General features: G+C 45.1%; 3 protein-coding genes across 6 annotated transcripts in view; all 3 read right to left on the reverse strand.

The window, feature by feature from the left end:
• The window catches only part of LOC147710554 (torsin-4A-A-like), a 248,373-nt gene that overhangs the window by 187,852 nt on the left and 46,713 nt on the right, over positions 1-13,808 (reverse strand). The window lies entirely within an intron of this gene.
• Positions 1-13,808, reverse strand: part of LOC147710555 (torsin-4A-A-like) — a 174,648-nt gene that overhangs the window by 109,301 nt on the left and 51,539 nt on the right. The window lies entirely within an intron of this gene.
• The window catches only part of LOC147710556 (torsin-4A-A-like), a 120,725-nt gene that overhangs the window by 55,256 nt on the left and 51,661 nt on the right, over positions 1-13,808 (reverse strand). The window contains exon 1 of one of the 3 annotated variants that reach the window (XM_086921225.1): positions 10,020-10,276. The exons of the other annotated variants lie outside the window; for them this stretch is intronic. The gene's annotated coding sequence lies outside the window, so the exon portion shown is untranslated. Of the gene's footprint in view, positions 1-10,019; positions 10,277-13,808 lie in introns of those variants that run through there. 3 annotated transcript variants of the gene reach the window in all.

Below are 13,808 nucleotides of genomic sequence, written 5' to 3' on the forward strand. Positions count from 1 at the left end.
CTTCCAGAGTCCGAGGGTGGGCTTGGAGTCTTATCCCCCATACCCATTGAGCTCAGGGAGTCGTATCGGGTTGGGCACATGTTGGATATCAGCCAAAATCCACAAATGCCCTGTCTTCTAATTTTCCACACTTTAGATGTGGGAGAAGTGCCATTTTTATGTCAGGAGGGCTTCAGCTGGCTCAACCAGCAGAAACTTTGTCTGACGGGTCATCTTCCACACAGTTGTCATTCTCTGTATGTCAGAACTACTGTGCTATTTAAGGTAGTCGTCGAAATTGTTTCCTGTTCTGCAGTGCCAGAGAAAACCAAACAGGAAACAAAAGAAATGGCCCCCACATGCTGAGAGAAACCTCCCAGCACACCAGAGCTATTGATTTCTTGTTTTTCTGTAATAAACTCCTGCTTTGCAATTTTGTATTGTGAGAAAAACTATTTTTCAGAGCAGACACTTCAAACATGATGCCCACTCGGTAAAACTATAAGTGGTACTTGAACAATGGCCACTCTGCTGAAGGGGGGATTTATCACTAATCATAGTGGGTGGTGCCAGGGCAGCGATGGCGGTGGCCATAGAGTCTGCTCACCTGGTGTGCTTGTGGGCTGCCCACTATTATCTAGATGCGTACTGACCAGATTTTGGTGGCAGATGGTTGCGTCACTTGGCTTTTTTCCTGAGCATCCCTTGATGCTAGCACTTTACTCTTCGCTGCAACGATTTTTGGGCATGATGGAGTAAAGATCACTTACTGTCCTTTTTTGCTTGGATGGATTTATACGAACATGAACAGTGCAACTCCATTACGCATGATTCTGCGTGCCCCCTTGAAGCATATATGGATTCTTTATTATCCATGTGTCCCCATTCAACTTAACCTATTGTTTAGTTCTTGGTGTGTGTGTGTGTGAATCGAGATTAATTCTTTATTTGTGACCCATGTGATCTACTCTTCCCGCTTGGTACTTATTGTTTGGGAGCCTGCTTTTAGCAAAAGACCAACATCGTCCTGAAGATGGGCTAGTGTACACATGACAATCCAAGAGCGAAACGTTTGCACTGTACTGCATACACTTTGAATGCCATTCAAGGAAGTACAGCCTTTTGTACACGTTTTCTCTAGGGTAGTCCCTCACATGTATACATGTCACATATGCGCATGCACTTCCATGTATATGACAAGATATATATTCATGATACATGTGTACTACTGACGAGCCCCTCTTCATTGGTTTGTTTTCAGTATTGAAAAAATGATAAATCTAATAAATGGTTTTCAATAACAAATAGTGTATGCTGCATTTTGATTCCTTTCGAAGAGGGTAGTACTGAAGGACTTCTTCAACAAAAGGTATTTGCAATAGGATGCATAGCCACTCATCATTTTATCCAGTCAGTGACTAAGGACATTAGTCTTTATGTGGTATATCCTTTGGAGCATTTTTATGTTGCTATAATACTCTAAGAGAGTCCCTCAGTCTTTGTTCCATCCAGAGCAAATACTGGTGCACCCAATGGTACACGTGTTTAAGGCACTTTGTGATTGTGTTCTGTCTTTTAAGTATACCCCATGTTGTTATTAGAACTGGGTCAAAGGGACACACATAGGCTGAATCATAAAAAGGCAGGTTGAAGGAAAGCTTGCAAAATAGAAAATGTGGTTTCTTTGTTATGTAGCAGCCTTTAAGGTCGGGAGGTGCTCAGCCTAACAAATTTAACACCTCAGATATCTTGTGGAGTTTGGCTTCCTGGGAATGATCTTTCTTAAATGTGCCTCAATACCATTTTTGGCATTGCAAAGGAAACAAGTAGACATATGATAAAGCATTGATTGAAAATGGCCATTTTTGGGGGTCCTGCTAGGGGCCTTCATGTGTCGTTTAAACATATAAAAAGTTGAGATGCCTTCATATTTAACACACATGAAAAATCAAGATATCAAGATACATTTCATGATAATTAAAACACACACAAACTCATTCTGTGTGCACCCATAGTCCACGGAGAGTGACTCCCGCCTCGCTGGACAAGCAACATCCTGGGCAGCGAGAGCTGAATTGGGCACTAGCTGGGGTCAGCAGCTATCACATCTCCCTGAGGCAGTGGTGTATCAGTCTCGTTACAGCAGGTATAGTGGCACCAGGCTCTGTCACGTGAGGAGTCCACTCAAGCCTATTTTCCTTGCTTCCACTAGGAGCCCATAATGTCTTGCGGGAGAACTTTGAGTAGATAATGTGTTACTTCAAGGGACTTTTGAGTACGAGCTATGACCTTGGGTTCAATTTTCATGTGAGATATCAGAAAGTGCCTTTCGTACCATTTGCACATGATTTCGTGTAATGTTCCCAATATTTTGAAAAATGTCAGGGGGGAAAGTTACACGTTTTGGGCTTTGGCAGTAATTTTTGGTCTGGAATAGAACCAGTTTTATCTGTATCGCCAGCCTCATGTTTTACAAAAAGCCCATAATAAAAATACAGTTATTGGCATATACATTCAGGGGCTGTTGTTTAGCCCTCTAAATTCATGGTGTGCTCAAGTGTCATGTATAGTTTAATTCTGCACAGAATACCTTAGAACATGGTTTAATTGGTCTGCTCACTTAATCCTTTGGCTGACTTATGCGGCAAGAGATGGCATTTTGCCTGACACATATGTAGAGCCATCTGAAAAGGATAGCACCGTGTGCCTGGATTGCTTGGCCATTCCTTTATTTTTTTATGTTTGCCAATATTTGTCTATTGCATATGTTGCAAATAAAGAATACTGCACGTTTGACACGTCCAGGCCTAGAGTCTTTGCTAATTTCTCTGTAACAATAAATGTTACATTTGGTGGAGCGTGAGGTAAAGAATCTATGACAATTTGAAATGTATATCATATTTAGTCTCAATTGATAGCTATTAATACATTTCATACAAAGTTCACTGGACTTCATCAGCATTTAAACTGTTTACTAACTATAACAAAACTGATACACTTCACACAAATACAATAATTTCATTAAATTAATCCAACTCCAGACATTTCCATATTACCTGCCAAAATTGATGCTTTTCGTCAAGGTGAACTACTCTGGCCAGTAAGGTAATTAAACAACACAGCCAACATGTTTTTTGCGGCTTCAATGCCCCTTCAATTACCCTTCCCTAAGTCCATCACCCAATCACCGATTCTTCCTTCGCTTGTTCAGTTTGCTCAACCATACAGCGGCACCATCTATCAGTCATGCATTTATACCCTCATTCAGGTAGTCTACCTGTCATATATTCATCCCATCACCTGTCCGGCCGTTTTCTATCCATTCATCAATCCATCTAACCATCCTTCACCTGTCCATTATTAGCCCATCTATCTGTCACCAGAGGTCACTCCTCGGCCAGTCCATCCCATTCTGCAAGTGCTATTAAGATGTTTTGGTTTTAGCCAAAAAGACCCACAGGTGTTTGTTTAGCACCAATTGTTTTAAAAATGATTTGGTGAAAGAATGGTTGTGTAGTGTGTGTGACATATGCGCCTGTGGTGAAGCTTGTTTGTGTATAGAGGCATGCAGTAAGGTGAGTGAGACTTGGGATGCTTCCGAGTAGCCATGCGCTATATAAGAACCTTCCAATTCCAATTCCAATTGCTAAATAGTTATTGATTTTTACATAAATATGTTTATCAGTCTACTTGTGGTAGTGTGATCGGCCAAGGGAGTTTATAAACTCTCATTTTGGTTCCAAATATACATTAGATAGATTAGGGGCCAGTATTGAGCCTTTTGGACACAAAATGTTTTTTTATGGATTGTATGAAATTGTTGTACATCTTGACATTTTGGTAGCATTCATCCAGATGAGATTTGAACTACAATAGTATCTTTCTTCTAATGCCAAACTTGGTAGAAAGAGTGATAAGAAGTGTATTATGGTCAATCTTGTCAAATGCTATACAGAGGACAAGAAGGATCAGAAGGTATGCTTTAATCTTGTCTAGCCTCTGATAGGCGTCATCTATGATACTGACCATAGCCATTTCATGGCTGTGGCCTGGTCTGGAAACAGATTGTTATTCAGTCGTCAGTTTTTATGAGTACATCGGTATAGTTTTGTACCTAAACATATGCCTGGGGCAACTCCCCTGCCAAGGCGGAGGAGCGTCGCTCCTCTGTTCTCAGAACAGGAAAAATGAAAAATAAAACGTTAATAGCATTGTTATTATCATTTAAGTTTCCGTAGGTACGAGGCTGGGTTGGGTGGAGCGGGGCTGGTGTCAGAACCTGGGAGGAGTGGTTTGTGCTTAATAAGTGCGCATGACGGTTTGGCCGGCCATCTTGGTTGGGCCAAACATTCAGGCACACTTTGCATGTTCACCACTAGGCTGTCATGCACAGCCTGGTGGGGAACATGCATAGGCTCCCAGTCCTTGTCTGAGTGCCGAACTATGACGATTGGACGAATAACAATGTCTAGCTTATGGAGACTCCTACAGTTTGCCTTAAAATTACTCCATCTGTAAACCAATGATGCCAAAGACAATGGTAACATTTTACAGCTGTTTGAAGAACAAATTATGCCTATAGCAAGGTCTTGAATCAAATGGATACCAACCAAGAGCTGAAAAGAGATTACCAGTTCAGACATCAGTGATACTTACATGTCTCGGGGTCATTTTGTACTGAAATATAATTGGAGTAAGTATCACTAACAACATGCCACAGTTCCACTCCCTGGAGATGGAGGCTGTGATTTTCTCACCCTTAACACAGCCAATGGGCCTTCCGGTGAACCCAGACTGTCTTACGCTGGCGCCCATGCCTGGGTAAAGAGTCTTCTGGGAATAGTTCCTCTTTCATTTCCAGAAACCAAACCACATGACGTCCACTTCTCATCGCTACATATTAAAGCATCATTGTCTACTGTTAGACAAGCATTGAGTATGAGGCAATTTCCTGTTCAGCCCGACACACTGGAGGAGGATGTGAAATGCTGGCATGCGTCGAGAAGCAACGGCATGTCAAGTTATTAGCATATGTGCACTCATCTTTCGTAGCCCTACAAACAATTTTGCTCAAGTTACTTCGGTTAATTTTGGAGGGTTTACTTTGTCCAGTCAATGCAACATTCCTAAATTTGAGACCTTGCTTACCTAGTGACCTTTTTCACATGTGACAGCTGCCTTTTAAGCAACACTGTGAAAAGCTTTACCAGTGACCTCACCATCTGCTGGACAATCCAAACCTACTCTTCCAATAACAACTCCCTCTTTGACCAGTAATTGAAGGTCAGACAATGAAGCAGCACTGAGTCCGCCTTTATCCAATTTGTGGACAAGGCTATTCTTGTGACACTAGCAACCCTGCTTTATGTTTTCACTTGATCTTGCAGGTGCATTTGATTCGGATGACCATCCGATTCTACTAGGTATCTCTATATTCTGCAGTCTTACCAGCTCATTTCACTCACATTGGCACCAACTCATAAAGGCATAAAGAAGAGGTCTTTCCGAGCAAACAGCTTCAACGAACATGTGAAATACCTCAAGAATACAGACCGCCATCAATGTCTTCATTCACTTAATAGAGTCTTATAGAGTTCTTCTGGCCAGAAGCAGAATCAAGATTCATTAATACTCCAATAAACCAGAACTCCCCCTGAAAGTCTGTTCTGTTATGGGCATCGGGAAGCTCAAATCCTACCTGTTATGTTATGCTGTTATAACTGTAGAGCGCATGTCTCACTTGAGACGTTATATAAACGCTAGGTAAGGAGGGTACTGTGCTGGCTCAGTCTGAGGCTTAAGTAAAGAGACATGGCTTCAGTTTTTTCTGGAACTTGAAGACTGAGGATATGGTACTGATGTGCAGAGAGAGGACATTCCAGGCTTTGAAAGTGAGGTGTGAGAAAGTGCGGGTGATGGCTCTGTGGATGTAGGGGATGTGTGAGAGCAGGAGGACGTTTGAGTTGGGTTTTCTGGTCAGGGTGTGGATCTTGATGCAGTTGTTGAGATAAGGGGGCCTTGATTGTGCAAGGCTGTGTACGTGAGAGAGAGGAGTTTAAAGACTGCAAGTTTGTGGATGGGGAGACAGCGGAGCTCTTTGATAAGCAAGGTGATGTGTGCGCAGTGCGGGAACTTGAGTGTGAATCTGGCAGCTGCATTTGTCTTTTGGCTAGTTGGGCGATGATGCCAACAGACAGTGCACTGCTGTAGTCCAGTTTGCTGATGATGATGGCCTGGGTGATGGATGCCGGTGTACTGATTGGGACCCATTTGAACATTCTTGGTGTTTTGAGTTGTAGAAACAGGAGTAGGCAACTGCGTTGACCTGCCTGGTCATCAACATGTGGTTGTCCACCACTATACCCAGGTTCTTGGCTTGATTGGCTGGAAAGAGTGTTGATCTATGATCTGCTGGTCACCAGGTACATCTCCATAGGGAAGGGTTCTTGCTAAAGAGTAAAACTTCTGTTTTGTCTGTGTTGAGTGTCAGACAGCTGGCTTTCATCCAGTTGGAGACTTTAGACATGCAGGAGGAGAATTTGGTCCAGGGGTTTGATGTTTCATTGAAGTGGGAAAGGATAAGCTGGGTAACGTCAGCATAGGAGAGGATGCTGATTCCATAAGATCAGATGATGTTGGCATGTGGTGCCATTTATGTGTTGAACAATGTGGGGCGGAAAGATGATCCTTGGGGTACTCCGCAGATCAGGTTGGCAGTGGCCAAGGTGTAGGGGACCAGGCTGACTGATTGGGTGCAACCAGTGTAGAAACAGTGGATCCTGAGGGGTGCAGGCCCTATATGATGGCTTCATTGAGGATCTGAATGAGGTTTGGTGGGGAGATAGTGTTGAAGGTGGTGGGGAGATAGTGTTGAAGGCAGCTGATAAGATGAGAACTGCTGTGTTTCCTCTGTCCATAATCAGTTGGGTGTTGTCTGTGGTGGCAATGTGTGTGGTCTCCATGCTGTGGTTCGGCATGTATCTGGATTGGGGGCTGGGAATCAAGAAGGTGGTTATTGTTCAGGTGGTCGGCCAGTCATTTGTTGATTTTCTTCTGGACCTTGGCTGGCTAAGGCCTCAAGGAGATCGGTCAGTAGTAAGGCAGAGTCTTTGGGTCTACTGAGGATTTCCTCAGAAGGAGGAGTATGGTGGAGTCTTTCTCTTCGTCCTGTAAGGTCATACTGATGGAGTTGTTGAGTATCCTGGTCAAAAGGCTGTGCAGATGGGGTCCAGTCCTTTGGTGAAAACGAAGTGAGGGCTGGGATACAACTGAGCTCGTGAGTGAATGGATTACATGTTCGCTATGGTTTCTTCTGTGGTGATGAGATGCCAGGAGGTCATGGTGATGCCTGGAGTATTATAGACTACATCCTGTTCTTAAATTATCAATTTGGCAAGAAAACCTAAACCACCTTCAATCATTTCCTTTCCTGCAGAAGATCAAACTCTACTGTGAAACCAAAGTCAAATCCACATCCAATATTTGAGCCTTTCACATTGGGAGTAGCATACATTGGGCTGACTTGTAGCCACTACAAATTACAGGTTTAAAATGAAACAACCATACAACCACAACCTTAAAGATGCTTCTCTGGCTTCCTTTGCAAGCTTGCATTGCCCTCAAAATATGCTGTGTTACATACGAATCCACAGCTACCAACAAAACTCCTGTTTCGGATAAAACAATCACCACCTAAGAAGGTGAACAAAACACACAAAGACGTGGCATTCCCATACTGGAAGTGGAAAAAGGGCAAACACTAATATGCAAGGAAACAATGCTTCTGTAAAGGATGAATTGTATATGGCCCACCACAAAATGAAGATGTGCAGATATGTGCATGCTGAAGCACTAACCTGGAACAATGTCAGTATTACGATGGGAGGTAGAATTATGAAATAGCATATTCAGGCAACTAAATGCATTTTGACCGATTGGGATATAGTTATGGAAGGTGGATATCTGCTTAAAGGAACTACAAGAGATATTTCATATGAAAGATTCACAATACCGAAAATATATGCAGTTGCAATATTGCCTACAGAGTGAATTAAAACACCATTCAGGAAAATGTGAAATATTTTTCAGTGAATCTCAACTATTATTGAGGAGAGTGTCTTGCTTATACAGCTTGGTTGTAGATGAACTTTCCTCTGCACCCACAGCAGTGCACATAAAACTCATGGCAGTCTCTATTATCCTGCAACATGCACTAAAAGCATGGATATTGAAGACAAAAAGACCTATGCTATTCTCCCTGTGACTAACAAGGAACTGATAATTACTGACATAAAGGGGCTAATTAACAAAAGCAATTATGAGGACATAAAGTAATATTACATAAGTACTCTTTTATGATATTTTAAAAGCCTTTGTGAATTAGCTCAAAACATCCAACTTTCTATTACTAAAAGTGTAAAGAGAACAGTCCTTTCTATTTCTGGTACTTGTACACTCACTCATATTCACAGAATATTCCAATTTTAGATGTTTTTGAAACATTTTTTAAGGCATATAAGAGTACATAAAAGAATATTAAAGAGCATTACTTTATATACTTCAAAATAACTTTGTGAGTTTATCCCAAGATGCATAACATTTTATGGCTAAATGTTATCATGCCCAGTATTGTTAAGCTTTATCACTTTATTCATATCCCAATCATTCTTTAATCTGTGCACCCCACACCCTTCATTTCTCTCCTTTTTCCCAATGGATCATAGGACTATTTGGAAATTACTAATTATATTACTACTTGATATATATATTCTATTCATGATAGTCCGAATTTGACTACACACATTCAGGCTTTAAAATTGAACATCATATATGTTTTATATTTAGTTTACTTTAGACTTACTCGGCTATATTTTGATTTTTATTTTAATATAAAATAAAGAAGAATATATAGCGTTTTTTGTCCTCGTATCACCATAGCATCTGCAAGTCTCAGGTCTCTTTTAACCTTTCTATCTGCCTCGCGGACTGTTGCATCCACATTAGTCCCCACCGCACTGACCCAACCTACTGGGCTGTTGCCTAGAGCAGTGCCCTGGTGTAATCATGGGGCCTCTTTTACTATCGAAGGATTTTATTCGGTGCCACTCCACCTGATAAACTCCACCCATACCATGGGGGATTTTCCAGATTTACATTCCATATCTAGCCGACGAGTCTATTTTACTGCTTTAAGCCAGTCCGTAATGCTTGGAGGAGATGGATCAATCCAGCGTTTACAGATCTCCCTCCTGGCTAAAAGTGTCAGGTAAAACACAAGGCCACTTTTCTCCCTGCTCAATAGACTACATGAGGTCATGTCCACCCCCATTAGCACAAATACGGAGTTTAATGTTATGGCTACCCCCAAAATATCCTTGAGGACAGTCTCAATGTCTGCCCAGAATGCCTTAATCCCAGGGCAAGTAAAGAAGACGTGTTTTTCGTTAGCTTTTAACAGACCACACCTTCTACATTTGGAGGTGGGCTGTGATACAAACTTTGCGATTTTGTTGTGGTGTATCCAATAAATATACCCTTTTAATAATGAAGAACTGATTTTGCTTTAAATTTGCAGGCTTGACCACCAAATACAGTAATTTCCAAGAGTTTTGCCATATTGGTTGTAAATCTACCACCTGGAAAGTATTTTCCCACACCATGTATGGTATATATTCTCATCTTCAGCTTCCAGGAGTTTCCAGCACCACAATTTTGAGAACAAGGATATCAGGAAGGTCAGCATTTCCTCAACCTTATTCGAAACATTTTCCTGCGGGTTAACGGCCAATTCCCTGATGTCATTTCTAGACCTCTCAACCCTTGCCTTCCAGGCTAGCAGCACCCCCACTCTCGCCCCATATTCAAATTGTCTAATGCACCTGGTTTGCCAATGCTCTGTGCGGAAGCTCTGGGGAAAGTGGAACCTTTGAGGAACACAGCGGCTGCGAGCTAAGTGGCTGCGAGCTCCAGGGAAGGAAAGCATTTCTTTCCGAGTTGTTGACTTTCCCGATCCCCCCCCTTTTTCGGCACATACATTGTACCTCGTCAGGACGTCTTTCGTGCCCCGCCACTGATGGTTGTGCTATGGCGGTCGTTTGGGACGACCGCAGAGGTGTTTAGTCCTGAGGTGCTGGAGTGGAGATACCACGCTGGGAGGCCGCTGCGAAGGAGCTGCAGTGGAGCAGGGCAGACGGCGTGCAGGCTCGTAGCAGCAGTAGCAGAGCCAGAAGACTTCAGCAGGAAGGTCAGGAGAACCTTCCACCTGCTGCATCCGTATTCCTGGAGGCATCCAGCAGTCCTAAGGTCCAAAGGAAAAGCTGGTGGTGAATCGGGGAGGCTACAAAGAAGTCAGCTGGGCCCAGCGCCCCTTAAATAGGGAGAGGAGCAGTGAACCCACAGAGAAAGCGGTTAATGTTGGAGGCAAGATCTCAAGGTACACATTGCATATCTGAGCTATAACTACAACAACAAGGATAAGTCCTATGCTTGAATATGTGCCACCCCAGATTAAGGTACCCCTTCCCTTAAATCCTTTTTATAAAGTTCTGGCCCTACCACCCTCACAAACTGAAGAGAGAGGGGTGTAAGGGGACGCAAGCCAGAGGAATTTCAGCATTGACAATGTCACTATCACATCTGTAGTTTGTCGAGACACCCCACCCAGCAAACGCATGAATACAGAAGCAGGAAATGGGGCTGGTGAAGACTTGCGCAGCGTAGCCCAGGTGCCTATGCATGGTAAGTTTGATGTTCTTGCAGTAGTGGATGAGCCAAGATCAGCTGTAGGGCATTGTCAGCAGGTCACCGACGTAGGGGGTGCAGTTAGGGAGCAACCTGAGGAATCATTGGACGCCATCCTTTTAGGCATAAAAGAGGAGATGAAGAACAGATTTGAGATATCAGAGGTCAATCAGGCAGATATTCAAGCCTCCTGCATTGCTCTACCACAGGGTTCTTCAAACTGTGGGGCGCGCCCCCCTGGGGGGGCGCGGCACCATCCCAGGGGGGGCGCGTGTTCCACTCCGATCTTCCCTTTGTGCAGCGCGATGTAGAGACTCTCTGTGAGGGCAGGCGATTTCCGTCAGAGTGGGGCTGCAGGGGCCTAAGAGCTGAACAAAGCTCATTAGCATGCGAATGGTCTCTTAAAGAGGTGTGAAGTGCTCGGGTGCGGCTGCCTGGCTGAGTGTGTGTGTGTGTACACACAGGCATGGTGAGATGAAGAGGGAGAGGGAGGGAGGAAGGAGACAGAGACAGACAGACAGAGGGAGAGCGAGGGAGGGAGACAGGCAGACAGAGGGGGAGCGAGGGAGGGAGACAGAGGCTGACAGAGCGAGAGCGAGGGAGGCAGCGCGAGGGAGATCGAGGGAGACTGAGGCAGACAGGGAGAGCGAGGGAGAGTGAGGGAGGGAGACATGCAGACAGAGGGAGAGCGAGGGAGGGAGACAGGCAGACAGAGGGAGAGCGAGGGAGGGAGACAGGCAGACAGAGGGAGAGCGAGGGAGGCAGAGTGAGGGAGAGCGAGGGAGAACGAGGGAGACAGAGAGAGAGCGAGGGAGAGCGAGGGAGAGCGAGGGAGGCATAGCGAGGGAGACATAAGGATAGCGAGGGAGACAGAGGCAGCTAGAGGGAGAGCGAGGGATGTCAGGTGGAGCCGGCCACCAGACGTCCGTTATGTTGCCATGTGGGTGAATAGATGTATGGGTGGAGTGGTGGATGTATGGATGGAGTGATGGGTGGAATGGTGGATGTGTGGGTGACATGGTGGATGTATGGGGGGGTGGTTGGATGAGTGAGGGGATGGATGGATAGGTGAAGGGGTGGATGGATGGTGGGAGAGAGGATGGATGCATGAGTGGAGGGATGGATGGGAGTGGATGGATGTGTGTATGGTTGGAAGGGTAGATGGATGGATGGAGGGATGGATGGATCAGTGAAATGGTGGATGGATCAGTGAAATGGTGGATGGATCGATGGGGGGGTGGATGGTGGACGAGTCGTGGGTGGATGGATGAGAGAGGTGATGGATGGATGTATTGATGGGTGAAGGGGTGAATGGATGGATGGATGAGTGAAGGGGTGGATGTGGGGATGGATGGGTGATTGAGGAGGGTGAGGTCAATGGATGGATTCATGAGTGGATGGATGAGTGGGTGGATGGGTGAAGGGTGGAGGGAGGGATGGGTGGCTGGGTGAGGGGGGAATGGAGAGAGGGGGGAGGATGGATGGATGGATGAGTGAGGACATGGATGAATGATTGGCAGAGTGGATGGGCAGGTGTGTGCATAGATGGGTGAGGAGAGGAGCATGGAGATGGATGGGTCAGAGAGTGCATGCATGAGTGGGGGGAGGGTGGAGAGCGGGAGGGATGGATCGGTGGGTGGCTGGATGAGTGGGGGGTTGAGTGGGTGGACGGATGAGTGACTGGGTGGATGGATGAGTGGGTGGGGGGGATGGCTGGATGGGTGAGAGGGTGGGTGGTTGGATGGATGGGTGGAAGAGTGGATGGATGAATGGATGGATGGATGAATGGAGGAGTGGATGGATGAATGAATGGAGGAGTGGATGGATGAGTGGGAGGATAGCTTGGGTGAAGGGGTGAGTGGTTGGATGGATGGGTGGAAGAGTGGATGGATTGGTGAGGGGATGGATTGGGTGAAGGGATGGATGGATGATGGATGGATGGGTGAGGGGTGGATGGAGGGATGGATGGGTGAGATGATGGATGGATGGAGGGATGGATGGTGGATGGGTTTGTAAGTGGTTGAAGGGGTTTGGATGTGGATGGGGCACAGATGGAGGGAAGGAATGAATGGTGGGGGAGTTGGTGGATAACAAGGTGTACATGATGGATGGGGAGGGTTGTGATGACTTCCTTTGCCTTGGAGGATTGTGTCTTGAGCTGTGTGGTACGCCTCTGTTGTTTCGCCACACCCACTCACAGGTCTGCAGTTTGCTAGGCACTCTTGTTGTGTTGAGCATTGTTTGCCGGATATGGCCCGTGATGTGCGCGTTGCAGTCGATCATGTGGTGTGCCGGATTCCCGAGGTTTCGGTCGGGTGGTGGGGGGGCCCAACATCTGGGGGAATTCAGCTGGGGGGGCTCAACCTGGAAAAGTTTGAATACCTCTGCTCTACCATAAAGACTGGAGGAAGTGGCTGGTTGGACCAGAACATTAGAGGACGAGGTTGTCATGATTAGACAGGACATTTTACTCCTCTGGGATAAGCCTGCTGTCTAAGCAGAATCATGGATTGAGAGAAGACTTTGAGAGTATTAAAAATCACTCACAGAGGAATAATCTTAGGTTTCTGAATGTCCTGGAGACTGAGGAAGGTACTAATATCAAGGCCTTCATAATCACGTTGTTGCAAGTCACAGCCCTGGAAGATAGGCCAGATATTGATCTTGACCAAGAGATTCACCATGTACAAAGAGAACCCTTTAATAGAAACCTTCAAAGGTAGCAGCCAAGAAAGATTCTAGTGGATTTTCTTTCATATGTGGTAGAAGAGACGATATTGAGTTCAACCTTAAGAAATGGCCCTTTCTCGGTTTGTACTTATTTCCTTTCCATCAGATGGGATCTTTGCAAGGCAACTGATTAGAGGCAGTGGGGATTAGGCAAGAGAATGGAGGAATTCCAAACAATCAATGGCAAAAGCACAACTAAAATTCTCAGCAATGCTGTGTCGTGGAATAATCAAACGTGCAATTACAGAGCAGTTGGAAAAGTAGTTGGCCTGATTGAAACCATCAAAAAAGAGCTGTATACTGAGCCTCAATGAGATTATGAATGCTGAATCAGGGTGTGGGGGCGTCCACTACAGTTG

The sequence above is a fragment of the Lissotriton vulgaris genome, chromosome 5 (assembly GCF_964263255.1).
Source record: "Lissotriton vulgaris chromosome 5, aLisVul1.2, whole genome shotgun sequence".
Taxonomy (NCBI): domain Eukaryota; kingdom Metazoa; phylum Chordata; class Amphibia; order Caudata; family Salamandridae; genus Lissotriton; species Lissotriton vulgaris.